Source organism: Pleurodeles waltl, chromosome 7 (assembly GCF_031143425.1).
Source record: "Pleurodeles waltl isolate 20211129_DDA chromosome 7, aPleWal1.hap1.20221129, whole genome shotgun sequence".
NCBI lineage: Eukaryota > Metazoa > Chordata > Amphibia > Caudata > Salamandridae > Pleurodeles > Pleurodeles waltl.
Window position 1 is genome coordinate 1379576427 of NC_090446.1, and position 27674 is coordinate 1379604100.

Sequence of the window (27674 nt, forward strand, 5' to 3'; positions counted from 1 at the left end):
CAGGAGCTTTTTGGTACATAAATATTTATTCCAAATTTGATTATGTCATAGCATTTTTCAGGGGTGTTTGGGTGGTGTCACTGTGACTTGTTGCTCTGCATTGGTGTGTACATAGTTGGGGGTGGAGGGGTCGCATATGTGTGTGGCCGTAACCTTTCATCCTCCCCCTCCCGTGTGTCGTAGGTGCAGTACTCACCTTTGTCGTCTGCGCCGGACTTCGTACTCGTGGTAGATGAGAAGGTAGACGAGAGCAGGTAGGATGTTTAATTCGGGTTCCATGCTGTCCTCCTTCCTCCTGGAGTGCGTAGTGGTGTGCGTTTTCCCGTTCGTAGTCTGTTTCCGCCGTGTTTTTATCGGCGGTGCTCCCGCCCCGGAAAAGGTGGCGGATTGGTGAGTTGTGATAGTGTGGGCGGTACATTGTCTGCCGCCTGGCTATTGGCGGTGACCGCCGCGCTGTTTGTTTGTACCGCCGTGGCGGTCGGAGTGTTAAAGTGGCTGTCTGTGTTGGCGGTTCCCGCCAGGGTCAGAATTCCATTTTTTTGACCGCCAGTCTGTTGGCGGGTTGGCCGCCGCTTTAACACCGACCGCCAGGGTTAGAATCACCCCCAAAGTCAGCAGATTGCTGGTTCAGGTGAGTTTTATTTTGTTGTGGTTTTTATGAGCAAGCAAGATATTCAGTAGTATTCAGTCCTGTTCTGGTAACAGCTGCGCTTCAGGTTCTCTTTTCCTTTTCTTTCTTCTTCCAGAGCTCCCGGGAGGCACATGTGAGGAAACACAAGATAAAAGACTGGTAAGTTGCTTATCCTCTTTACCTCGTTCCTTCCTTCTTTTCTGTCTTCCCTTTCCCTGTTCTTGCTCTCTTGTGAGATTATGTTTGGTTCTTTTCCCCTCTCCCTCCTGTTTCTTTTATTCTTTTCTGATGCCTAGTTCAGGGTTACTCCTCTGTAATCTCTCTCTCTCTCTCTCTTTCCCTGTCTTCCTGTGATCCTGTTTTGGACTTCCTCTTTGCTGCTGTGGGTATTTTCCTTAGCTACTTTTGTCTGAACTCTCTGTCGGTCTTCCTTTGATGTTCTTTTACTTCCATACTGTCTTCTTGGTATCACCTACTCTTTTCTAGTTGTGCGTTCCTCCTTCCTGCTGTTGTGAGCACTGTGTTTTCCCATTTCTGCTGTTGTGAGCACTGTGTTTTCCCCTTCCTGCTGTTGTGAGCACTGTGTTTTCCCCTTTCTGCTGTTGTGAGCACTGTGTTTTCCCCTTTCCTTCCCTCCTCCTCTTCCTGCTATTGCTTTTGCTGGTTCTGTCTCGCAGCCTCCTCCCAGCCACCTGCACCTCTCCCGTCCCAGCAAGTGGGACGCACCTGGAATGGCCACGCTTCTCCTGAAGCGTGCTGGTAAGTTCGCGGGGCGCCTCCTCTCTGCCGCTTCTCTTGGTGCTCTGGAAGTCGTAGGGAATTGGTTGTCGAACCTTCCCCTTCCGAGTTAGCGGCGGCAGTGTCAGTCCGCTCCGCTTCCTCGGACGGGTCTGTTGCAGTGTTGCCAGATTGGGCGGTTTCCCGCACAAATGGGCGATATTTTTCCCATTTGTGCGGGAAAAAAACCCAATTGCGGGACCCCGATTGTTGGGCTATTTTTAGCCCTGTGTGCGCTAAAATCGCGGCGGGGCGGCGCCGCCGGAGATACTGGTGGATGACTGTGCCTTGACCGAGGTGCTTGTCTAGTTTCCAAGGTTTGATTGGAACGCTACATTTTCCCACGTCAGAACGTTGTCTGCGATTGGCCACAGTCATGTTTATTTCTTGAAACTGGAAAATATTATTTCCTGGTGCTAGTGAGGTGTTCTGATTGGTAGGATCCTGTCTATGTCGTTCTCTGATTGGAAGATTTCCCGGCATTTAGTGATGGCGTGTTGGACAGGCTGAGCTTTTTGCAGAAGGTAAGCTTATATTTTAGTATTTAGTAGTACTTTTTGTCGGCCTTATTGTAGTCGTCGGTCTTAGCCACATTAATGTGCTGAACACATCGGAGCCAATTTCTAGGAAGTACTGAGTAATCCTCCTCTTGTTTTGCTCTCGGTATATGGGGAGAGAGGAGTCACCCGCAAGTGGAACTGTTAGAAGATAGGTAGGGAAGTGTCCGTCCTCGCAAGAAACCCAATGACAGGCAGCAGTGTAGCTCATAACAAGATCAAAAGTGAAGCATCTACTGCACAGGTGTTTACCATGAAATTATCCTCCGTCCAATAGTAAATAACTGCCAGGGTCACGTTCCAGTACTCCAAGCATCATATTCTGCCCACCTACCTCAGACCCAGCTGCTGCAAGCCAACGTTCTAAACGTCACATTCACTCTACCTTACTCTGCATCACGCCCAGATTTTGTTTGAACAAATTCTAGGCACAATCGGATTCTTTTTAGCTCACTCTTTTTAGCTCAATTCCTTGTAGGGGTCGCCCGATCTTTTAAAAGGAAAAGGGGGCTATTAAATCGAAATAATATTCCCCCCCTCAGTGTGTTTCCAAATTCTCCCTTTGTTCCCAAATGTTATGTATGATAGCTTCAGCTTCATTGTTTTCTACACCACTCGGCATTCTACTCAGTCTTGTACACCATCTGCGGAAGCATTACACGCCGGGACACTGCACAATGCTTTCAGTGCAAGCTAATGTGAAAATTAAACTACTCCAATATTTTTTCTGAAATCCATAGTTTGTAATTATTAGCATTACTGTGCTGTCTACACTCGCCATGTAACAACTGATAATTGTATATGAGATAACGCACCTCAAACCGTACATTTTACGGATATCGCAAGTCACAGAGGCGATCTGTGACCATTTAAAACAATGGGGTAGAAGACAGAGTTCCCTTATAAGGCCATGGAACTCCACGATTACTTCGAAAATCCATTTAACGGACGTCACAGGTTTTGGGTGCTGGCTTTGGCACCAGGCATTATGACTTCGCATCTCAAGTGGAGTAAGTAATCACAGATGAGCCGCCACATCATTTTCTTAATGTCATTGGGGGCTTCCATGAATTAGAACCCCAACACCAATAAAAAAACATGCAACACTCAAGCTATATGTAAAAGCAGCAAGCAACTGCAGACAAGTGTACTAATATCTGAAGCCCTACGTTTAACGCATGTTACAACTGAATCTTTGACAAATATTTATAACGATATTGATGAGCTAATCAACATTCTTATCGTTTATATATTTATATTCAATAAACATTGATTCTAACAAAATAGTACTGTTTTGACACATTGCCTAACTTATGCTTCACAGTCAACGTCTGGCTATGTAAACACTCAGCGGTTAGTCTGGTTGTCCAGTGTCAAAGATTCGGAACTGCAGCGAGGATGTCTAGTAAACAGCAGCAAGGCAGGTGAAAAGGGGAAATGGGTGGGTTTGAGATCCACCGCCCCTCTCCAGAATAGGTATCACCCCTCAAAGGTGGGTTAGTTGAGAGCCATGCCTTTAGCTTTCTGCTAGAGAAAGCTCTGTGCCAGGGCCAGTGTTTTTCTCTATTTTGAACACAAACATCCAGTTTGGGGGTTTATAACAACTAGAAACAAATACCAAGCAGACAGCAGCATGGCCATCCCTGGGCATTCAGCGCTGCTCTGCATCCACGTATCCCACAGTAGCACTTAGCACAGGGAGATCCCCTCAAGGCTGACTGGCATAGCTCAACACAAAAGGAAGATCCACTGAACTGGCACTCCGCCTACCGGGTCTATATGCCCCCTGTCTTCAGGACTATTTGGGCTCATTTTTTCTCGTGAAATTCGGTTTTCTTTTTGAGTGAATACAAGGGAACGGGTAAGGCAAAAGATAACAAACGTGGGAAACAAGTAAATGGACGTGAACTTGTGTGAAGTTGAGAGCCACAACAGCCAACGACATGTTGCCAGACAGGGACTCCACGTCAGAATGACCTTACCCCCTTATGCCTCTAAAAGACTTTACTCCTTATGCTTCGGAAGTGTACCAGTAAGCAGAAAGTGAATGTAAAAGTGTATTAGCGGCTTAGTGTTCAGTCTCTTCAGTTTCCACTGTCCCATTCTCCACAGTCTCCTGCTCCAGCTAGGCCTTTGCCATATTACCTTCCTTGAGCTTGATTTCTGAAACATGTAACCTTTATTTCCCAACAGGATTACACCAAAGTATCCCTGAGTAATCTCCACAAAAAAGAGCAAAACAAACGAATCGGAAGACAGGAGAATAGCCAGATCCTCACAGTTTTGTCAAGGGGACATAGTATTGGCAGAGTTGAAATGCTTAACCAAGAAGGACGCACCATTTGACCCTCAACTGAAAGTGGCATCTACGAATGGGTGGCCACTATTTGGAGAGATGGACAAATGTGGTCTCATTGGCTGAGCTAAGCGAAATGAGGGTACATGGTCAGTGCACAGCCTCACTGCATGGTTCTGTACATGATCTTAGTGCCTAAATTATTGACATCACTTGTAGTCATGCTCTGCTCAGCGTAGCCATTGCTTGCATTTGACACAAAACACTAGCCTTTACCAATAATTTAAGTTCAAGTTCACGGAGTTTGGGTTACTGTGTTCTGGCCTCTGGTAGCAATTTGCAGAAGGGTGTTTATCGCCTCACACAATCAGCCTTTTTCACCTCACACAAGGATGTATGTTTCTGCGGGGCCCTGTTGACCTCCACTGTCCAGGGTAGAGGTAGCCCGCTAAAACAAGTGTAGGGGTAGTGCCTGAGTACGTCCGAAGGAGGCAGGAAATGAGTGAAATGTTGGTCTGCTGCCCATTTAATGAAAAGTCCAGAAAGTAGAACAGTAGTAGAGCAGACTACAGATACACACTGGGAATGCTAGATGGCTACTTGCATTTCACATTTATCTACCGTGTGCATCTGAAAGGCAGTGAAAATAACAAAGGTTGTGCTTTGAATCCATTTGGGGGGTGTTGATTATCATAGGTTAATGACTGAGCTAATGTAGCAAATATTATCTTTGCATGTTGGGGCTGACATATTGGGATTAACAGGACTTGAACTGTAAAATGCAAAGGGAAAACAGCATTGGGTCTGCTTTCCACAAACTTGAGTTTGGCATGAAAAGTTGAGTAAGTATGAGGGGTAGTCCATTAAGATGTATAACTTTTTGCTGTTATCGGTGAGTTGTTGCTTTATTGTAAAACCAGTTTGAAAGCTAGAGCATACCTCTTATTTAACCTTAAATACGAGGGAGTTGCCATCCTTTGGCTCATTCCTCATTTCAAAACATGACAAATCCAAAGAGTCAATTGTCTGCCCTGAAACCAAGCACTTGCCCGGCGTGTGTAATGCAATGAATAATCTAGGCACTGTGAGTTTCACATATTTGCTTACATTAGAAATTAGATTTATGCTTTAAAATGTTTGCTTCAGCCTACGACTGCATTAGTTCAGTGTTAAAAGTTTGGGCTACTTTTTGGGCTGGGACCGGTTCATTTGGGCTTACTTTGGGCTGGTCGTTCAACAGCTTTGGGCTATAGAAGGCTTTTAAAATCTGGCAACACTGGTCTGTTGTCACCAGCCCGTCACAGGAGGTTTATTTGCTTTATGATCCATAACCATAGTTACCAGAGAGCAGAGCGGCTAGGTGTCATCTGTGTCCGCTGACTGCCGTCCACCCACCCGAGCAGAGCAGTTTGGCAGCTCAGTGGCGGCGCGGGTCTCGTGTGCCCACTGACTGCCGTCCATCCATCATCTACCATCCACCGTGGGAGTGGCTCTCCCCCCACCACCATACTGCATCATATACTGCCCCACTGTGTCATGAGGCAGCCGTGAGATGTGAGACATGGGGCGTCGGGCAGCGGGCGGCCGCAAATTTGAGAAAGCCTGAGAAGTGGAAGCACCAGTTGCGGTAAGGGCTAGCTAGAATAGCGTGAGCGAGGCAGCCGTACGCGGCTGCAGCTGAGTGTGCGCCCCAGTTCCCCTCAGAGGCAGCCCTGCTAGAACTGGGTGCGGCTTGTGGGGTGACTGGTGAAACCTGCTCATTATCTGCCCTTAACACCTACCCCCTTGAAAAAAGGCAAGGGCTCAAAGGTCATCATTATATATGCGGTAATTTGTACATTCTGGTGCTTTGGTTTGATCTCCCCCAGTCGTGTCTCACTGTAACCATTGTAGCCACCTAAACCTGCCTTTAGTTCCTACTAGATTGCTGGACTGTTGAATAACTGTTGAATTGCTGAGCCTCCTGTAATCTCTGAAAAACTTGAGCATCCCGTTCATTGAGCATCCTGATCATTTACCAAGAATAAGATCAGGTAAAAAAAGAAGCAAGCCTTTAGCCTCCAATAAGAGGAAAAGGGAGCCAACAATAAATGAAACTGCATCAAAAAAAGACGACTAACAGCACAGCCCAAACTCCAAGGTGATTAGGGGCAATTAGTGTAAATAGCCCCTCTAACAGGAGTTCACCAACAGACAATAGCAGTGCTGGCATGCTAATGGGCCAGGAGGTGGTGGCAGCCCTGCAGAAGGAACATCAAAATAAAGAGGAGGAGGAGAAAATAGTAGCTCGTCAATTGGACTGCCATAAGATAAAAGACTATTTTTGTGCCTCAAGCAAGCAAGGTGACAAGAGGACATTAAATAGCCCTAAGTATCAAACCTCAGATGGCACCCTTTTTTCGGCCTAGGTCCCTCAGTCTAAAAGGAGTCTGGAAACAAGAAGTGAATCTCCCCTCCCTCAATTCCCCTCTCCCCAATAATTGTGACCATGAAAAATCAGTTCCAGTATGGCGAACCGTATGGTGGACTCACTGGAGTTGATTGTAGGGAGGTGAACCGAGAGGCGGTGCCAACAGTGGGGGCAGGGATGTCAATTTTAGGACAAGAAGCCATTATACAAGGGAATGTAATGATGGAAAACTGCGCAAAACAGTACATTTGATGTAACTTGTCTAATCTGTACAAATCAGATATAGACAAGGAAGTTAATGTTGAAACCAATGAAATTCAGGAGCTGGAGCTGTTAGGGAGCCAGAGGTCCAAGCTCTACACTTTCCTGACATACAGATCGAGTAATAAAGTGGTGGAACCGATCAATATAAGCCTGTCTGGCTTAAGGAAGGGGCTTGTGGAAGGGGGCAAGCCACAGACAGCTATATGTTACTGGGAGACCTCAGTAGGAGTTCAAAGGACATCCCCTTGTAAAAGGTAAATGACCCTCCTGTGGGCCCCCCAGTCGTAAACACCATGACTGAGATGTGGGTTGCAATCCTGAATTCGATGCAGGTGACAGTTACAGGTCTTCGGTATCACTCAAAAAAAATGCATGTCCAGGTGGACTTTTTAAATACACTGGCTGTGTTCATCTCTGGTATTGATGAAAAACTACAAAAATTAATTGCTCTGAGCCAAAAGGTGTGCGTACGATTGCTCAGCCATTGCAAGTGTCAAGGCCATTGTTACCTATAAAAGCACTCCCAGAGGAAAAGGAAGGTCCGATCAGTGGACATCTAGGATCCATACCTGAGGGCCTAACAGCTGGAGAGGTTGTTCCCACATCTCGTAATTGCCCCACAGTATTGAGAGGAGGGCACACGGCTCACCAAAACCTGAATCCTGCAAAACCATCAGATCATGATTGATCCAGAGCAGGGGCATCAGTTACTCTGGATTCCCGAATTTAAATCAAGAGGTCCTCAGGATGTACTTAATTGCTCAAGTATTTTAAAACTAATAAAGGCTCTCCCTGACCTAGACCATGTGACCTCTGAAGATATCCTGACCATAAAATTCCTACAAGCAAGAGGGAGTCAGCAATCGGATCCAACTTCAGCCAGTTTCTTGACCTCGGGTCTCCCGACCAAATCCTGGAAAGGAAAAAGCTTCTGAAAGCATGCAGCATTGAGGTAATCGCCTATCAAGGAGATAGATATTCATATCTATTACTAGAGAAACAAAGCCCTAATAGGAAAAAAGATGTTCCATGGTCTGTTCTATGAGGGACAAATAGGAAATTTAACTCTGGGGTAAGTCAACAAAGGAGCTGAGACCCAGTTTAATGTGAGAGTTCAAATCTTGAGAGAGGAGGAGTACAGGAAGATTCAAATAAGACATGACTCTGGATAATTGGAACTGGTTGCCCACAGCGTTATCACAAGGAATGCCCCGTAAAAGCTGAAGAGCAACTCAACAGACCCTATTTCCACAGGAGGAGCTGAGCATCTGCTCATCGAATATAGAGGATCTACAGGCAAAAATGGAAGATCCAGTGGTCACCCAATTCCTAGGCTCATTTGATATCATAATGATCCAATAATCATGGACATAAGCGAGAATATCCCTTATTGGGTATAAAGAATTCATTAAACCTGCAGAAAAACCCAGCATATTTGGAAGGGCAAAAGGTGGCTTGGCGATTTAAACAAACATTAACGTCTCCGTTAAGATCTCAGAACTACACATGGATGACTAGCCCTTCTTCTCCGTCCGTTTAGATGGCCGGGCAAAGAATATACGCAAACTTCTCATCTTAATTAATGCATTTATTATTCCAAAAAAAAAAATTGTTCAAGCCGATAATTTCATAACATGCTTGCTTCATCTAAACATTTTACCTGTTCCGGCATATTGGTTAGTCTCAGGTGACTTCAATCTCAATCTGTTTTATCACCCAAGTGAGGAATACGTACAAATAGCTGGATCTGTACCAAGTCAAAGCATGCCATCATTCGTGGGAAAAGATAAGATCGGAGACAAGTTAGTAAAGGCATGTGAGCTATCTGGTCTATTTACATTGAACGGTCGGGATCCAGCCGACTCTCCACCAGCATGGACAAGAGCCTCAGGAAATATAGTTTCATATCTAGACTACACGCTGGTAAATTTCTTATTATATAAGCACTTGAGTGAGTTCAGAGTCTTTGTTTGCGAGGAGATTAACTATAATCCCCAGATAATTAAAGTACAGACAACTATATGTAAGCAGGAAACAAGGAAACAGCATCAGCTCTTAAGGGACTAAAATGGAGCTTTCAGACAGTTAAAGCCCAAGCTGCAGAGGCAGTGGCCAGTTTGGAGTGCATGACCAGCGGAAATACAAACCTGATATCTGTGTAGGAGGTCTTCGCTATAGAATTAACAAACCAAGGTTCGTCTGAGAGAGTGAATAAGGGAGCCCATTTGGGGCAATGTAATGGAATAACTATGCCACACTCAGTGCGTAAGAGAAAATATGTCATTGATAAGCTGTTGAGGCAACTGCATAAATCCCCAGAGGATGAAATGTTTTTAAGTAGTTTCCGTGAACAAAGGAAGTAATTAAAAGGGGAGATATGGCCCTTTAAAAAACATAGCAGGAAACATTATGGGCTGAATTGCAGCACTCATCAGCATCTGCGGATTCAAAATGCTTCTGGAAACTTATTAATAACATTGAAAAAGGCTCAAGAACAGCCCATAATACCTGCATAAGTGAGGAAGCTTGAGTGGATTATCTGAAATCACAGTACAAAGAAAGTAAAGTGTTAGAAAACACCCCTGGGTTACGGGAGAAGGGCCTCTGGATTCCCGAGGAACAGAATTTCTCTGTTGTTACATCATTAGAAATAACGAAGATCATTTGAAAGTCATGATCTGATTGTGTACCCGGCCCCAATGGGCTACCCCAAGCGCTGTTTAAACAATCAGAGTCAAGACTGGCAACCTTCCTTTCAGCAATGTTTAATCAGATCTTGGCAACTGGCATCATTCCAGATAGTTGGACGGGATCAATAATTCATCCCATTTATAAGGGAGGCATGACCTCCTTGCCAAGCAACTATCAATTAATTGCACTTTTGATATGGATCTTAAGTATTTTTCCATGTGCCCATTGCACGATCTAGAGCCATGGGTTCTAGATAATGGCAGTTTACTAATTATTCATACTGGTATTTATTAAGAATCAAGGTACATAAACTAATCTTCTGGCGTTGGATTTGAGAGTTAATAGAGCAAAGGCAACTGGGACCCCACTTTATATGTGCTTTGTTGATTTTAAAGCAGCCTTTGATTGTGTCCCTCGGGGCAATCTCTGGGAAAAATGACAGTGATGGGGTCTACCTTAGAATACCCTGAATGCTATTAGACTGCTTTACTTTGATACCTGGGTGAAAATTAAGCTTGGGGAAGGTTCCCATTTGTCTAGGGCAGTTAAAACAACCTTTGGCCTAAAACAAGGTTGTGTTTTAGCACCACTTCTTTTTAATATATATATTGCTGACCTTTCTATAGCCCTAGAGAGTCAGTTCATACATCCACCTACCCTTGGCGGCCGTCAACTGTCCAACCTGTTATATGCAGATGATCTGCTACTCCTTAGCAACTCCAGAATAGGTTTACGAAGATTACTGAACAGTCTAGGGGGTATACCAAGGTCAATGGTCAGGAAATAAATCAAAGTAAAACAAAAGTGATTGTTTTAATCGTAGACCTTCCAACCAGCATAAATGGCAACGAAACAGAAAGCTAATTGAGGAAACGGCCACATAAACATATTTAGGGGTGAAGATAGACATGAGAGGCTCGTATGCACCCCACAGGTAAGTGATAAAGGATAAAGCTCGGGCACTCACCATGCCTTTGGAACATTAGCAAGATCTATCCATGGGCACACCCTCAATCTGTTGGCATCAGTCATAAGACCAAAGTTACTACCCACGCTTTCCAATGGCACAGAAATAATGAGGGGTGTGTAGAGCACTCTTTTGGATAAACTGATTGTAAAAGTATATAAGCAAGTTTTCCAGTTACCTAGGTTGACATCACCTGCCCAAGTCAGACTGGAGTTTAAGCTAGTAAAACAATTGTTTGCTAGACCTGGCTAGTTTGCTGGAAATTAATCTTGAGAGGGGCAATAGTAACTATAAGAAACATCTGAAAAAAATCATAAAGCAGCTGGATCTGGGCAACCTGTGGGATTGCGATATGCCTGGTTCAGCTTTTAGGAAAGCAGTTAATAAGTAAATTAAGCTCCAGAGCTGGACATAAGACAAGGAGGAGTTATCTAAGCAGTCGCACGTGTTGCTGGTGCTAAAACCTTATAAAGCATGTAAAGAATCACCCACTTTGGCTGCCTCTTACTCCTTGAAAATAAAGCAGAGTTTCCTAAGGTTAGGACTTGGAGATATTCCAACGTTAGATTTCCTACCTAAATGGAGGGAGGACGTTCAAAGTGGAAAGCGGGAATACTGCCTATGCCATTGGGGTGTGGAAATGTTGCTGCATGTTGTCTGTGTATGTCCTGCACTGGTTAATCAAGGAAGAAAACTGCAGAAAAAGAAATTTAATGTACTGGGGATCAGAGCCTGTAGACCATCCCTCATTGAGTCTTTTGATTCCAAAGAATGAAATGTTGAATATGAGGCTGGTCCAGTTTCTGGAAAGTTTCACCACATTTGTTGCATCAACTAATCATTAACGAAGATTCAAACTCGGCTAGGCAACAGGAGATGGTATTCTGAGCAAAATGAATGATGGGGATGGATGGGAGGGGGAAACTCCTGAAAAGGAAGGGCATAACCTTTCCCCACAATATTCAGCATCCAAGAGTCCAATGTGACTAACTCTCACTCGTGGAGAAAATGAAATAGCCTTCCCCCTACGGGAGAAGCATGATCTAAGATGGAGAGAAAACTAGGGCTGCTTTCCTTGTTGGGTTCCCCCAGAGGAAGAAGATGAGGGGGAGGCTGATGGGTGGCTCCTCGTGTTCTAAGCCTCCCCCGCTCTCTATAAGACCTATAGAGAGGGTTGGCAGGCTGTTGCATGCTGGACTGAGGCCTTCCACGAAATGAGGACCCACGGCAAAACCCCCTGAACCTCTGAAAAGATCTAAAGGGTGTGGATGCTGAAGAATCTTGCAGTAGCCCTGTTGTCTTTAAAACATTCCAAAACAGAGTTGGCTTTGGATCCAAACAACTTCTTGCCATCAAACAGAAGGTCCAACAAAGTTGTCTGGAACGTCCGTGGAAAAGCCAGAAGACCTAAGCCACGCATGCCTCCTGGTCGCCACTGTAGTGCCTATTGCCCTGGCAACTGAATCAGCTGTATCCAAACCTGACTGGATAACCTGCTCGGCCACCGCTTGAGTGTCCAAAAGGAGCTCATCAAACTGCCCCTGCACATCCTGAGGCAAGCTCAGCACCACAGCTATTGCCGTGTCCATCAGGGCATGAATATATCTCCCCAGCACAAAGGTAGCATTGACCAACTTCAAGGCCATACTGCATGAGGAGAAACCTTTCTTGGCTGCTTGCTCCATCCTCTTAGATTCTCTATCTGATGGGGTAGCAGGAAATGAACCAGGGGCAGATCGGGCAGAACAAGATGCTTGCACTACCAAGCTCTCAGTTGTTGGATGCTGATACAGAAATTGAGGATCCCCAGGCCCAACTCTGTACCTCCTAACGGTTTTGAGAATTGGGTCGGCTCTGCTTCTTATGAGATCTCAAGGACTTATGTGAGGAAGAGTCCCTCGCCTTAGATCTTCGATGACCCTTATGCCCCTTCTTAGCTTTTGCCAAGAAGAGCTTGGCCTCTCTCTCTTTTAAGGCCTTCGAGTTCATCCACTGGCAGAACACGCACCCCTCCACGTCGTGGTCCAAGCTTAGGCACCACAAGCAGTCCTCATGAGGATCTGTGACCGACATGCACCCCCGCACTCATGACAAGGCTTAAAACCTGATTTCTTCGGTGGAGACATTGTAACTAGTACAATAAGAACACCTTCGAAACAGTATCTGTTGAGAGACAGGAAAAACCGTTAGCGTCAAAGGCGCAGAAAAAAAGGAACTGACGTCAGCACGCCGGTGAGGACTTCTTATCGCCACGATGACGTCAGACGGAGTCTCGTGCGGAGCCGTGCAATTGTGACGTCCTCATCGATGTGAAGAACTGGGAAGAAAATGTCAGTTGAATGCTGGCGCATTGGGAGAATTCTTAAGGTGAGGAATCCACAGGTAGTTGTATCCATCAGAATGTTAATTACCTCTGATATTTGCCATCCATCAGTTCTGATATCTTGATTTGGCTCAGGAAGCGTGAAACAACATGCATATCTGGTACATCATGCTAGCACTGAGTACTGGAGTTCAGCTGGCACTAGGGCATGCTGACAAACAATATGGGGTCTAGATGTTAGATACTACAATAACTGGCTTGAATGTTGACAGAGCAATACGTTCTTTGCCGCATTGTTTTTGCACTTTATATTTACTTATGAAGATATTAATATTGGGCTCTCATAAGTTTGAATTATTCAGCATGTTTTGCATATGATAGCTCCTAGCAAAGGCATCAACACGGAATACGCACTTTATGTCTAATTTTGCACGTTATATTTGCTAATATCGAAAACTGAAGATTGGTCAGTGGCAGGATACTTATTAAGGCTGAAGCGTAATTGCCATGCATTTTTAGATTAATGATATTAAATTTACCCTTTGCCTAATTTTGCAAATTACAACTGCTTGTGAATCAAACCTGGGGATGGGCCAGTGCTGGGTTGTCTTGGGTAGGGTAAATTCATTGAAAGACCAATAGTTTCTGATATTTTGGCCTGTATGGAGTTGGAATATTATGTGCCCTCAGCATAATAATTCAGCACATCAGGAGATCTAGCTAGTATGTTAGAATTAACTTAGTATAATGTTGATTATTAGGCAGATGCGTATCTTAATTGGGGTAGCCAGCTGCACCTGCAACTTGCTCAAGCTCATGATTGGTTTAATTTATATACTTGGTTTTATATATTTGTTTGCGCTCTGTCCAAAAAAAGGTTATCGGAGTTAAATGTTTTTATTGCTCTTAGTCTGACTGATATTATCACCATACTGGAATTTTTATTATCTTTTTTTATGGTTTTTATTAACTAATAAAATAAATGTAAACTAAATAAACATAGCTACCAATGCATAGCCCTGTCCTTTGGCTTGAAGGCAGCTCTAACACCCTTTTCAAGTGTAAGATAACATTGGCAGCTTTTATATCCAGATTCGGATAACTGGCCGATTAATGCACACTCTCATCTGAAAGTTCTTCAAGATTTTCAGAAAGCATATGAAATTCTATCCATATGGACATCCACATAACCTAGATTAAATCAATATAGACACTAGTCTAAGTAAGACTTAGTGACAGTTCTGGACCCAGGGGTCAGAAAATCAAATCCTTTCAGCCAGACTGTTTTCTGCACACCGAAACATGTTCACATTCATGAAGGAAAACCCTCCAACAACAGTCACACAGATTACTTCTTGGTGTTAAGTGGCATTATGTATCTTTATATTCTCAAAATGCAAACTTCAAATGAGAATGCCTTAAAGATCAGTGGCACAAGAGAACAGAATACTTGGAGGACACAGTCTATCTCCAGTAGCTCTACAGGTGTTCACCTGGTGGAGCCAGGAGAAGAAAATGTTGAATGAAGTTCCCATCGGGAATGCATCCACTCTTCTATCATTTGTGACAAATGTATTGTTGCGAAGTTGAGCCCTCGCATGGGGTAACTGATGGTGCAAGAGGAATGGTTGACCAGGGACCAATCATTGTAGAGAGGAGTTGGAACTAAGAGCTGTCCATCTAGCTTTGAAGTCCTTCCCAACTCAAAGATCAGATTACATTTTGAAACAGATATACTATTTATTGATATACTGTTTGAACAACGGAGAGCTCAGGAGATTTGTGTTTGACTTCTATTGCAAGTTAACCAGATCATGAACTTTTATCTGTTAGGGCTTTCAAAATATCAAGATAGGATAACTGGGGGTGGACAGCGAGCTCTGCTCCGCTGGTGGAGCTAATGGAGTTTTTGGCACTCTGTGCTCCACTTGGAGTGGGAAGTTCACCCAAAAACTCCGCTAGCCCCGCCAGCGGAGCTGAGCTCAATGTGTATGCGCTGCAGCCTAGTTATGGACCACACAGCGCAATCGCAGACTGCTTGCGCTTGCGCTGTGTGGCCCATAACTGGGCTGCAGTCTCGTCCCGACGGCGATGGAGCTGGAGCTGGCGTCAGCAGCTCTTGATCAAGCAGGATTCCAACCAGGCCACCCTCCGCCAGCAGCCCAGGCCGGTACTCAGTTATGTATACCTCACTCATCTCCATTCTTCTGATAGTCTGTCAGTTCATGTATCATATCTGCCCACTCACTCTGGTCCTCCTCAGCTGTCTCATCGGTCCTGATGGCTTTCAAACTCTTCTCTTCTGCTGAGGCCCACTCCATCATATTGTTACCCCATTTTGATGGTGTACAGCCTCTATTGGCTAAACAGTGTGATTGCTATGCAGCTGCGGCACCTGCGCCTTATTGCCATTAGGCATGGGCAGCGGTTCTTGTGATGCCGCTCCTGGTAAACAGACCACCCATGAACTCTTCTTTCGTCGTCTACTAAAAACCTGGCTGTTTTAATTCCCTTCCCTCAGTCTGTGTCTTGAAGACTTCCGTATAGCGCTGGGAGGCCTTTGGGTAGCCATGTGCTTTGTAAGTCCTCATAACATAACATAACATAACATAACATAACTTAACATAACATAACATACCATGTAACAACCTAATCCATCTGGCCGCCATAGTCTTGCTTTGCTTCCAATGAGGTCAATAGACTAACACCTGAAACCTTTGTTTTGCAGGTTAAAAGCCTGAGGCTTGAGACCGTGTTTATGATGGCATAGAGTGAGGTGGTCATCCCGCTGTGGTCTGCTGTAGCATTCTTTGCCTGCTGCGGAGCGGGCTTTCACTGGGTGTTACATGCACTGCTGCATTCAAATTACAGCTATGTTTTAGTGGTAATATTTTTCAACAGAAGCTCTCAGTTCATTTCTAACAGCTTAAAATCACGGATTTGTTATCAGTGCTTACTCTAAAAGTGCCTAATTCAGTGGTATTCAGATTTTTAAATTCAGCCCCTTGCCCCAGGCACCCCAATATTTTCCACAACTATCCTATTAACTTAGCTGTGTGTAAGTATGTCTAAACATATCTAAACATTACACCTAAGTTATGTTTCCCTTTTTAGATATGCAATCAAATACATGATTGCCAAAATTACTATTCTGGCTAGCCTGACCTTACCATAGTATACAATTATCCACTGTGTGATTATTAGAAATGAGGGGCTGAGGAATATTTGGAGACCTTTCCCCTTTGACAGCTGCTCCCCTCCTTCTTGACAGGATATAAATGACAAGTTATCACTCATTACAGAGAGGCCTACTGTGGCTTTTTTTTACTTAAACCAAAGCTCTGTTATTAGCATGATGCTTCTCTTGGCCTGAGCCTGGCTCCTCCCAGGGATCAGGTGAGGATCCCCCAACAGCGGGGCACCTCCCAATTTAAAGACCTCTGGCCTAGTTTGTGAAACAGTAAGTGAAGGGGGCAGAAAGATTTACTTAGGAGTCGGCGCTGCTGAGTGCCACCCTCCCTTAATGCCACCTCGTGCCATTTTATACCACTCTTGTAGGGTATTTTTCAACCCTGCTTTCTCTCTTTATTATCCTTTTCCTATCTTTCTATTTCCCCTTCTTTCTCCTTTTTCTGCTTTTCCATCTCGTGCTGAAAAATAAGTCCTAGTCCCCTAAAATATGTCTGCTGACGCCAAAACACTGGATTCTGACCTGAGGTGCACCGAAACTACACAACACAGTATGAAGGAGGAACTTCTCAAATCTCTGAATGACATCAGGAATCCCTCAGATTCTCCTTGATTTTGCCAGGGCTGACAAAACCTTTGAGCACACTATGCTACTTGCAAAGTCCAGACATTTCCAATGCATCTCTAGATCTCCACTGCAATTAGCCAATCACTCTACAATGTCTCCAGCCAAAACGTCAGTATGGGATTCCCAAAATCGTCCACCCAATGATCAGAAACTCTTTGTTTCCTTTCTTGAATTTTAATGCACACCCCTTGTCTCGCCTCCGTGAGCAGTACCAAGTAAACTTGCACATGTATGCAAACGACCCTCTTCCATTTGCAAAACAGTCCAAAGAATCCAAAACAGTATCAGTTTGTGCTTAGACCATGTATTCAACTGGATGTAGGAAAGATTCATGTGCATGAATGCACCAAGACTAAGATCGTAGTGATTGAAAACTCTGAGCCCAGCTCCTTGCATTGTGTATTGTGTCTGGCCCACAAACCTTGGAGCATCTCCTGGCTACTTCACCAAAAGAAAGGAATGTGTACATTATCTTTCACTCCAACCTAGCCTTTATGCCCCTAGTAATTCTGTGGCAAACAGTGCGCATATCTCCCTCAGAAAATTGTCCAACCCTCCACATTGAGTACAGAATTAAGTTTACAAGAGTCTGCTACGATAGCATCAACTATCATGGCCTCACCAACAAACTCACTGTACCCCAGACCCAAAATGTGCTTTACCCTCTTTAAGGGGGCCAAGTCAGACTCGCCTTTAAGGATCACCGCCCTGTCCCGAGAGATGCCAGGATGAAATTCACATCCCTGTGGACGGTCCGCAGAGTATACAGGGCGAATACCCTGCATACCTGCAGGAACTCACTGCTCACTACAGCCCACTCAGAAACTTTGACTCAAAGTCTACCCATTGGATCAATCAGCAGTACTACAGGAGAATGAAAGAGAGGAGCACTTCTCTGGGGACTCAAGGATGGGGACTCGGGAGCCCAATTAAATGAAGTTGAGCAAACTCCTAAAAACTGAACTCTTCAAACTCACCCTCACTTGAGATCACATGCAAATGGGGTGTTGAAGAATGTGGCACCTGGTCACTTACCATTGGACAGTAGCTTCCCATTCCAGCTGCACCACTTTACAGGACAGAGCTCTGGCATGACTGAAAGGCTACACACAACACTAGACACCCCCCAATACATACATGAATGCATCATTTCATCAATATGTGTGTGGAAGGCTGGTGACAGAGGAAAGGACTACACAACGTAATGGACTCTTATAGGCCTTGAGTGAAGTTAGGAAGAGCACACAAGTCTTCTAAAAGTGGTTTGGTAATGGGTGAAAGGGCACAATTACAGGGCTCATAGTGTGGGGGTGTAGGGGAAAGATGTGCCTAACAATATATAGAAGCCCGGATACACCAGCAGATTGCAACAAGGAGGGCACTATGGAGACAGCCCCTCCCACAGGATGCCCCAGCGGTTGGCATTCAGTAGCTGTCCTGGCATCTCTCAGGCTGGGCGGCTGTCCTTCACACGCCCCCTTTACAGGGGCCAACGTCCCCTGTCTGCCCCCCTCGTCCTGCTGTCAGCAGTGAGTGCAGAGCACATGCTGCTGAGGCCGCAGGTCCACTTTACTATCTACTGGCAAGTTGGAAAGTGCTGATGTAATCTTCTCGAGAGGGTCTGTGGGGCAGGAGGGTCAAGAGAGAAAGAAGGGTATGGAGAGGGCAGGGCGAGGAACCTGCTGCTCACTGGTAACAGGACCTTTGCGCCCAGCCTGGCTGCATTTCCAGCTGGCCTGGGTGCTAAGAATACAGCAGCCCAGGCCGAAGGCCGTCTCAGCAAAAAGGGATCTCTGGAGGGGATTATGGAAGCTAAGCCTTATATGCAAGTGTTGGGTGGCGAATAATGGTTTCCATGGTGATGGCAGCATGAATCAGATACTGGGCCATCAGCAAGGTCCTCCTATCAAACAGTATCAGCATCCTCTGTGGGTACGGGTGTGGTGACATTCTCTGGGTAAGGGCTGGAACACACTCTGCAAGACTCCTGCGGCTGAGGTCCGGACTGGGAACCCAAAGCAGCCCTGGCAACTTGTGTCAGACCAGCCCCCATACGGTGCATAGCGAGCGAACTTGCCCACTAAATGGGGAATCGTAGGGGGAGGGGTACCACCCGCAAGAAAAGTTGGGAAAAATTGCAAAAACTGTGAATTCTATAGCACATTATATTCAAAGTGTATTACTTTTTACAGCAGTGTAAATGGTGACCTTGCAGTGCACCAGGACACAGCAATCTTTATTGGGGCTCTTCAATGATTTCCTCACCATCACCCTCCAAAAGTGCCCCTCATTTCTCTATAGCCGCTCTCTTACATATATTTCATTTGATCTATAGTGTCTCATACCAGTGTAGGTGGTTGGAGCACTTTACCTCACACACACACAGACAATGAATCATACGTGTGTAAATCAGTGTATAGAAAACGTTACGTAAGGCAAAGGGGACTACAAGGTGTAGAATTCATGTCATTCATACTGGTAGGCATTTTAAGAGTGCTTCATCTAGGGAAGCACAACCTCAGGATTCATAACGTATCACAGTGGTTAGGGCTGACTTTGCTAATAAGAATTTATTTCTACCCAAATTTTTTTTAGCAAAATTAGGAAAATGAAAGACTAGGAAAAACATAACTTTCTAACCTGTACCATGCAATTTGCATGCAGCTCTTTGATGACAGTTCAGAGCTCATTATGCTAGATTACCATTGTAGCTTGTGATCCGCACAGTAATAAAAAGATATCTGTGACTAAAGCAGCAATCCACTTAGCTGTGCCCACAAAACACTGTTCTGTGATCCACATAGTACACGTTCTTTGCAGCAGGCATATTGACCCTTTGTGCTACTTAAGATGAGTCAAAATTGCCACGAGACAAAAGTTGGATCCCTCTTCATGAATCACCAGAGTTCTTTAGGCACTTTAATTGTTGCCTGAGAACTCCTTGCAGGAGAGGGTGCATTGTGTCCTGTCTTGGTGACGCAATAGGCAGTGTTAGCATGTCTCTTTGCAGTACAGGGTGCATTGCCCCCCATCTTGGTGATGCAATAGGCACTGTAAGCATGTATCTTCGCAGTATTGGATGTATTGCCGCCCCATCTTGGTGATGCATTAGGCAATGTTGGCACCTATCCTTGCAGTAGAGGGTGCATTGCCGCACCAGCTTGGTGATGCAATAGGCAATGTTGGCACCTATCCTTGCAGTAGAGGGTGCGTTGGTTGAGTGCCATATCCTTGAGGTGGAATACACATTGGTGTCATGTAACCTTGCTGTGAATTGTGAATTGGTGTCCCTGCCCTTGTGATTGAGAATGCTGTGGGGGTTCACTGCACGGGTGCCATGTCTTTGTGGTGCAATATACATTGGTGTCACATACCGTTGCTGTGAAGGTGGACTAGTGTCCCTGTGACTGAGAATGCAATGTTAGCACGTACCCTTGCAGTAGGTGGTATATTGGTGCCCTGTCCTTATGGTAGGCAAATGCAACTGTGACATGCACCCTTGTAGCCGAGAAGGCACAGGTGACCCTGTTCTTGGTGTAATATACGCTTGCTGTGAAGGGTGAATTGGTGTCCCTGTCACTGTGATGGAGACTATAGTGTTCACAGGTACTCTTGCAGGACAGGGTTCATTGGTGCCCTGTCCTGTTGATACAACATGCAGTGTTAGCACGTATCCTTAGATTGGTGCCCTGTCTTGGTGATACAGTATTCAGTGTTAGCTTGTACCCTTGCATTAAATGGTGCATTGGTGCCCTGTCTTGGTGATGCAGTATTCAGTGTTAGCACGTACCCTTGCAGTAAATGGTGCATTGGTGCCCTGTCTTGGTGATGCAGTATTCAGTGTTAGCACGTACCCTTGCAGTAAATGGTGCATTTGTGCCCTGTCTTGGTGATACAGTATTCAGTGTTAGCACGTACCCTTGAAGTAAATGGTGCATTGGTGCCCTGTCTTGGTTATACAGTATTCAGTGTTAGCACGTACCCTTGCAGTAGTTGGTGCATTGGTGCCCTGTCTTGGTGATGCAGTATGCAGTGTTAGCACGTACCCTTGCAGTAGATGGTACATGGGTGTCCTGTCCTTCTAGCAGGAATATGCAGTGGTGACATGCACCCTTGCAGCAGAGACTGTATGGGTGTGTCTGTCCTTATGGTAGAATTCACATTAGTGTTACACACACTTGCTGTGAAGGGTGAATGTATCCTTGTGATGGAGAATGTAGTGTTATCATGTACCTGTGCAGTAGAGCAGTGATACTCAAAGTACAGCCCAGGGATCGCATGTGGCCCCCTGACCATTACATGCAGCCCCTGATCAACAGCAGCACTGGACAGCTGTTCATTCGACTCAGCATCAGCATTAAAAAAAATATACAGGCTAATTGAAAATAAAGAAAAGGAAGTAATTTGGTTGTTCTCCACCACTTAACATTAGGAACACATTCATTTTAAAAGCCGTCTTGCAGTCAAAGTGCAAAAATATAATAAGGTTTCTTCAAAATTCCAACAATGTATTTCAGTAACATGAAAAATCAATTCACTTTAATACATCAAATTATATCAGTGCTTTGAGAAGTACTGTGTTAAAGTGATAGTTTTCAAACGTGAATTTAGAAACATTCTTATTCCCCAGACACTGACAATATTGCCACTAGTGAACTAAGAGGCAATTCAGTTGTTATGGGCGCTCCTGGGGTGGCCTGGGTTCCTATTATACAAGATCAACATTATAGTTTATTAAATCAAACACAGGAGAAGGTTTTGTACAGCGCACATCCTGAAGTCAGGCATTTTCGAGATCATCTTATATGAGGTAATAAAGAAAAATTAGGGAAAGTGCAATAAAACACTTGCCAAGGATCACACAGTTTGGTAAAGTGGGGAAGCTGGGATTAATCCCAGGTTTTCTGGTTTCACATTGTGCAGTTCAGCTACTAGATGTACATGCTTTGCTTCAACCACCTGCCCCCACCAAGACCCCTACCCTACTGACATCAGTGTGACCGTCGGTCACATGGTAGACCAAACTTTGTGGCCCCTGGGACAATGTTTGTGAGTTCCAATGCAGTAGAGGGTTTATTGGTGCCTTGTCTTGGTGATGCTGGGTTAGCACGTACCCTTGCAGTAGGGGTACATTGCTCGGGTGCCATATCCTTGTGGTGCATTACACTTTGGTATCACATACCCTTGCACTAGAAGGTGCACTGGCGATCATGGTCATTTAGGGGCCACCAAGGGTTGCAGCTGTGGCCACAGGCTTGCCATTTGCGATCCCTGTCCACAAAGAAATCAGTTTAGTGCAGGAAGACAGCACGTCAATTGGGGCTCCAATCTCTTTGTCGTCTGTCAATTTTTTAATACAGTAATAGTGAAAAATAGCACAATATTCACTATTAGTGTAATGAAAATGGGGTGCAATTAGCTGGAATATGCCCTGCCATGGCACCTAAGGTAAGTAAAAATGGTCTTAAATGTATGCTGTGTGCATGCTTGCAGGTGAGAGCGAGTTCATGTGAGCGAGTGAGTGCGTGTAAGTGTGAAACACAAGACATTAGTTGGGGCTACACTCTCTTTGTTTTCTGTCAATTTTTAGGATATTATTCACTATTGGTGCGATAAAAATGGGGTGCCCTTCCCATGGCACCTGAAGTGAATGAAACATGATTTTTAATGTATGTTCTGTGCGTGCTTGTGGGTAAGAGTGTGTTTATGTGGAAGAGTGAGTGTGTGTAAGTGTGAATTTGTGTGAATGTGTGTATAAGTGGAGGTCAGAGGGCGTGTGATGTCACTTCCGCTACACCTGGCATTTTGGTGAATTGAGGCCCATGCTGGCGCCCTGTCCTTGTAAGAGAAGGCAGCTAGCGCCCCCGTCCTCTAGTCATTATTTAGAGGTTGCTCATAGACTCCCACCACACCCCAGCCAGCCCCTCGCCTCTGCTCTCTTCGGCCCTGGTTAGCACCTTGTTTGACAATCCCAAGAGTGACACAGGGGTGACAGCCGCTGCAGGGTTCTAAGTGGGGTTTAGTTACGCCAGTACACGAATTCCTAGCGCATGTAAAAATAAACCCCTGATTCGGGCATTCTCCGCGCGCCGGCCAGGCAGGCTCAATGACCTTCTGCGGCCAGATGTGACCAACCCTCTAAGATGACGCTCATCTCTTCTTGCCCCCGCCATTCTCCCGGCTACGAACCGCGTCCAAGGCTCTGAGCCCCAACATCAAACGAGAGCCCTGACCGCGACGACGGTCGCGGCTTTAGCAGGTGCCAGGCTTTCCCCTACCGGGACTACAGGCCCAGTCACTTCCTCGGCGTCCTCAGCACCTTAAACAGGCAGAGCCTGCTCCAGGGCCATTTCCGGAATATGTAGGATGTGGGATCAATTATATGTGTAAATTACCGTAACACCTATTCACACTTGGCGTAGGTGCCGGGAGCGTCTCGATAATGAGCCTAACCCCGAGGGGAGTACACTGCCTGACTGACTGACGTGACGGTATCGAAAGAGCCCTCAGACAAACAAACCAACCTGAGTTATCATATCCAGCAAGCCTTATATTCAGTTTATGACGCTATTTTTTTGCCGTACCTGTCTGCTGCCTTATTACCTCACTGTGTTCGACTCCACACAAAAAAACTAACTTCAACCTTTGTCTCCAAAAATCCTTTCTCTGCTCAGTGGAGCCCTGTCAGCCGTGAAATAATACAGATTTGCGGGCTCCGGGCAAGATATATTTTGGGCCCCCCTATGTGGAACAACTTCGACTATCTTGTGCTGCACCCTCAACAGTTAGAAAACATTGAAGAGTCGTATTTATTATTATTGGCCTTCTAACCCCCTCCACACCTGTGCACGAGCACAAACAAGCTGCCTAGAGCCAAGTAGAAACTGGTGCAGAGGTGTATGTGCTGTCGAGCATAATGAAAGCATTCTCTTCCATTGCAAAATCCTATTCCTAGACAAATTATTAAATAAGCCACACATTGTGTGTGTGTGTGTGTGTGTGTGTGTGTGCTGTACATTGCAGTGCACGTGCAAAGTCTGGAATGTTTTGAGACATGAAAACATGAGAAATTAAAACATTACTCCATGTTGTTGCCTGCTGCAAAGATGCGTAATGATCCTTTTGTAAAGCCAAAAGCCTAGCTTAGTAAAAATACCTACTGCACTGAAAAATAAATATGCTTGCAAAAGTTTGTGCTGCTTTGCCTCACCTTTCCCTGTGAACACTTAGGCCCATATTTATACTTTTTTATCGCCGCGTTTGCATCATTTTTTGGCGCAAACTTGCAAAATACAAGTGTATTGTATACGTTTACGCCGTTTTTGCATCAAAAAGCGGCGCAATTGCGGCGCTAAAAAAGTATAAATATGGGCCTTAGTAATTTAAGGCCTAAGATTCTTTAAAGCATATCTGGCTCTCAAATTGCTTCTTATGAACAATGTTATTATAGCAGGAATTAGACTATCCCACTCGCTTTACAAGGGGGGCCCTGGGCAGGGGGAGACCCTGGGCTCTTCCCCACTTGTGCAAAGGCCGCCCCCGGAAGGGACCGGTCAAACCGGTTTTAGGGCACACACCAAATGATCCGAGGCGCCTCATCCCTCTCCCCCCCCCCCCCCAGGGCCAAGGTGGGGGGGGAGTGTGGAGGGGGTGAGTAATAACAAAGCGGGCCATTGGATGAGTTTGATATGGTTCAAACTCTCCGATGGCATTTACCTGGAAACACGACATGGGGGCTCGGGGGTGCCCATTTAAACCCCGCGGGTCATAACAGTCGTTTGTTCGTGACCAGGACGACGCGCTTGGACATCAATTCAACAAAGTTTTACCCAAAAACGCACCCAGTAAGGGGGTATGCGGACAAAAACAACACACCTTGGGATGCCTCAGGGCAGGGTGTAATGTGGTCAAACTAAGGGGAGTAAGCGGAACACGGCACTCGTAGCCCAGACCCGCCAGATCGGATGGCACGGCATAGGTAGCGAGTTGGGCCTAATCCAAAGGACTTAAAGCTACCCCCTGCAACAGCAATGAGGTAAAACAAACGCTATTGTAGCAAGCCCCCTCCCAAAAGGGAAAGGTGAGACTGCCAGCAAAAGAAGGCCAAAAAAGGAGACTTGGCAAAAGGAGGCCAGGACTTGAAGGCCCACCAATCACTGCAAGTTGTAAAAGTTTGAGAGTAAAATTAGTCACTGTATAAACTGAATGTATATTGTTGTAAGTACGCATTTCACAGGCAGTGATTTACATGACAAAATGTAACCCAGCATGGTCAGTCGCACGTTGTCCACAGTAATAAAGCGGCCAAAATTATCCACATGATAAACCGGTGTTAAGTGTATGATTTTAAGCAGGCCGCGCTGGGCGCAAGATACACAAGTATTTGATTGTCTTTCATGATGCCAACCCTGGAGTGAGTCAAGTGCGGGAGTTATGCCCATGCCTTAAATGTCAGGGTTTAACTGAGGGCCTGTAAATCTTCTCCAGGATACTTACTCCCACCCACAGGAGGAGATTTATGATTTCTAAGCATTCACAAACATTGACAAGAGGGATTTTGCCAGCCTACACCAGTTGCAGGTTTTCAGGTGTTCTAGAAACGTTTTGTGAATTCCCTTTTACAACCACATAATGGCGGTTCTGCATGCACGCTGTACTTATGGTTGGTTCATAAAAGTGCACAGATGTCCGTATACGACCAGTTGTAAAATTCAAAATTCTCTGTACTCACAAAGAGTACGTTTGTAATGTTTGCTTCACCTAAGCATATATATATATTTTCTCCTATGTGCATATGCAAATCAGGGATTGAATTGCATATGTGTGATTTCCCGAACAGAAATACACGGCCCTAATTGTGCGTGTAAAATCCTGTGAAAACACAGCGCATTTCGCATAGCTTATATAGAATATTTCACAACTGATGTATATGCTCACAATAGTTCAAATGTGGGGTATAGGAAGAGTGCCAGACCTGACCACAATTGAACAGCAACCACGAACACACCAATATGCAATAATAATCTAAAAGGCAAGTACCAAAATCCTGCCCGCCTCTCCTTGTGCCTCTCATCAGTACAGAAGCAGACTGGCAGGATTCAGACCATTCCAATAAAAGGGAAGAGCAACTCAGTGGAGCAGAGAAGCAGGCCAGGTTAGTAAGTCACAGATAGGGTAAACACAATGCTGTGGTCCTAGTGAAGCAAAGGCTCAATCGGGACGTAAGGCTTATTACTGACGGGAATGCCTACATTTGGAGGTTCCTTGTTGTCTCATATGTGGATCTTATGTAAATGTAATGCAGACGCTCACCCACCAACCTAGGTGGCATGCTTCATCATTGGGTTTGCCTAATCCACTTAAAATTCTTATGGGGACGGATGGGTTCTCTGTATTCAGGGATTAATATTTTTGGGATGTGAAAGTACATTACTATTATTAGTGATCCAACAGGTGATGTTAAAATTCCATGAAGACAGTCAAACATTTTTGATGTTGGATTCTAATGGGAAATATTAAAACAGAACATATATATGAGGGTTGGCTGGGTGAGGAACCAGCCATATGTTAGACCTCTCAGCTATTGGCATAGTTTCCCCTGTCCTTTTGCTTCTGACCTGCAGTTTTTGATCCTGCTCTGAATTTCGTTGTTGCTGTCTTTAGGACTCTGGACACCCTACCGCTGCTAACCAGTGCTAGAGTGCAAGTGGTGCCAGTCTAAACTTAATTGGTGATTGGTTGACCTATGATTGGTGCATTTGATTTACAAGTAAGTCCCTAGTAAAGTGGGACAGGTGGGCCCAGGGCCTGTAAATCAATTGCTACTAGTGGTACGGCAGCATGTAAACATGTCTCAGACCTGCTATTGCAGTGTCTCTGTTTGCAGGTCTGAACTGCCATGTCGACCTGGCAAGTGCAGCCACTAGCCAGGCCCAAATCGTCCTTTTATTACCTGTGAGTCACCCCTAAGATAGGCCCGAGGCAACCCCATGGGCAGGGTGCAGTGTATTTAAAGGTAGGACATGTGCTGATGTGTTTTACTTGTCCTAATAGTGAAAAACTGCTAATTTTGTTTTTCACTATTGCAAGACCTATCTCTCCTGTAGGGTAACATGGGGATTGCCTTGAAATATCTTTTAAATGTAATTTCCCATTGGGAGCAGATAGAGATATGGAGTTTGGGGTCTCTGAACTCACAATTTAAAGATATATATTCTGGTGAAATAGGTTTTTGAATTGTAATTTTGAAATTGCTACTTTTAGAAATGGAGATTTTTCTTGCTTAACCATTCTGTGCCTCTGCCTGTCTTCTGAATACACGTCTGGGTCAGGATGACAGTTGGGCTGTATGTGCATCCATTCTAAACAGTCACATGAAGGGAGCTGAGGTGTGTCCTGCATATCCTGATGGCCCATCACCAGGCTGATGGATCTTCCTGAGCTAGAGTGGTGGGAGGAGCTTACACTGTCCTCACACAAAGCAGTCCCCAACCACCTGGAGTGAGTCTCGGGCCAGGTTAGGGAAAGGCTGGATTTTGTGCACTACAAAGACTTCTCTTTGAAGTTCGCCTACGTCAAAGACAGAAATGGGTATAAGTACTGGACCTCTGATACCACACAGTTAGAATCCTTCTGGACTGAGAAAATTCTGCCAGGAAGAAGAGTTGAATGCTGTAGAATGGACTGCCACTCTGCCTGTTGCTTTGTTGTGCTGGCCTGCTGCTTGCTGCTTCTGTCCTGGGAGTGAAAGGACTGGACTTGGCTTTCTTTTTCCTGCTTCCAAAGGTTTTCCGGGTGCTTGGACTGAGCTTGCCTCCTGTTAAGAAATCCCAGGAACATCAACGGCTTTATCTTACAGTGCCTGGGCTCTTCTGCTGAGCATCCTGACTTGCCAACTCCAGGCTCTGAGCACTTGGAAGTGCAAGCAGGTGATCTGAAGGA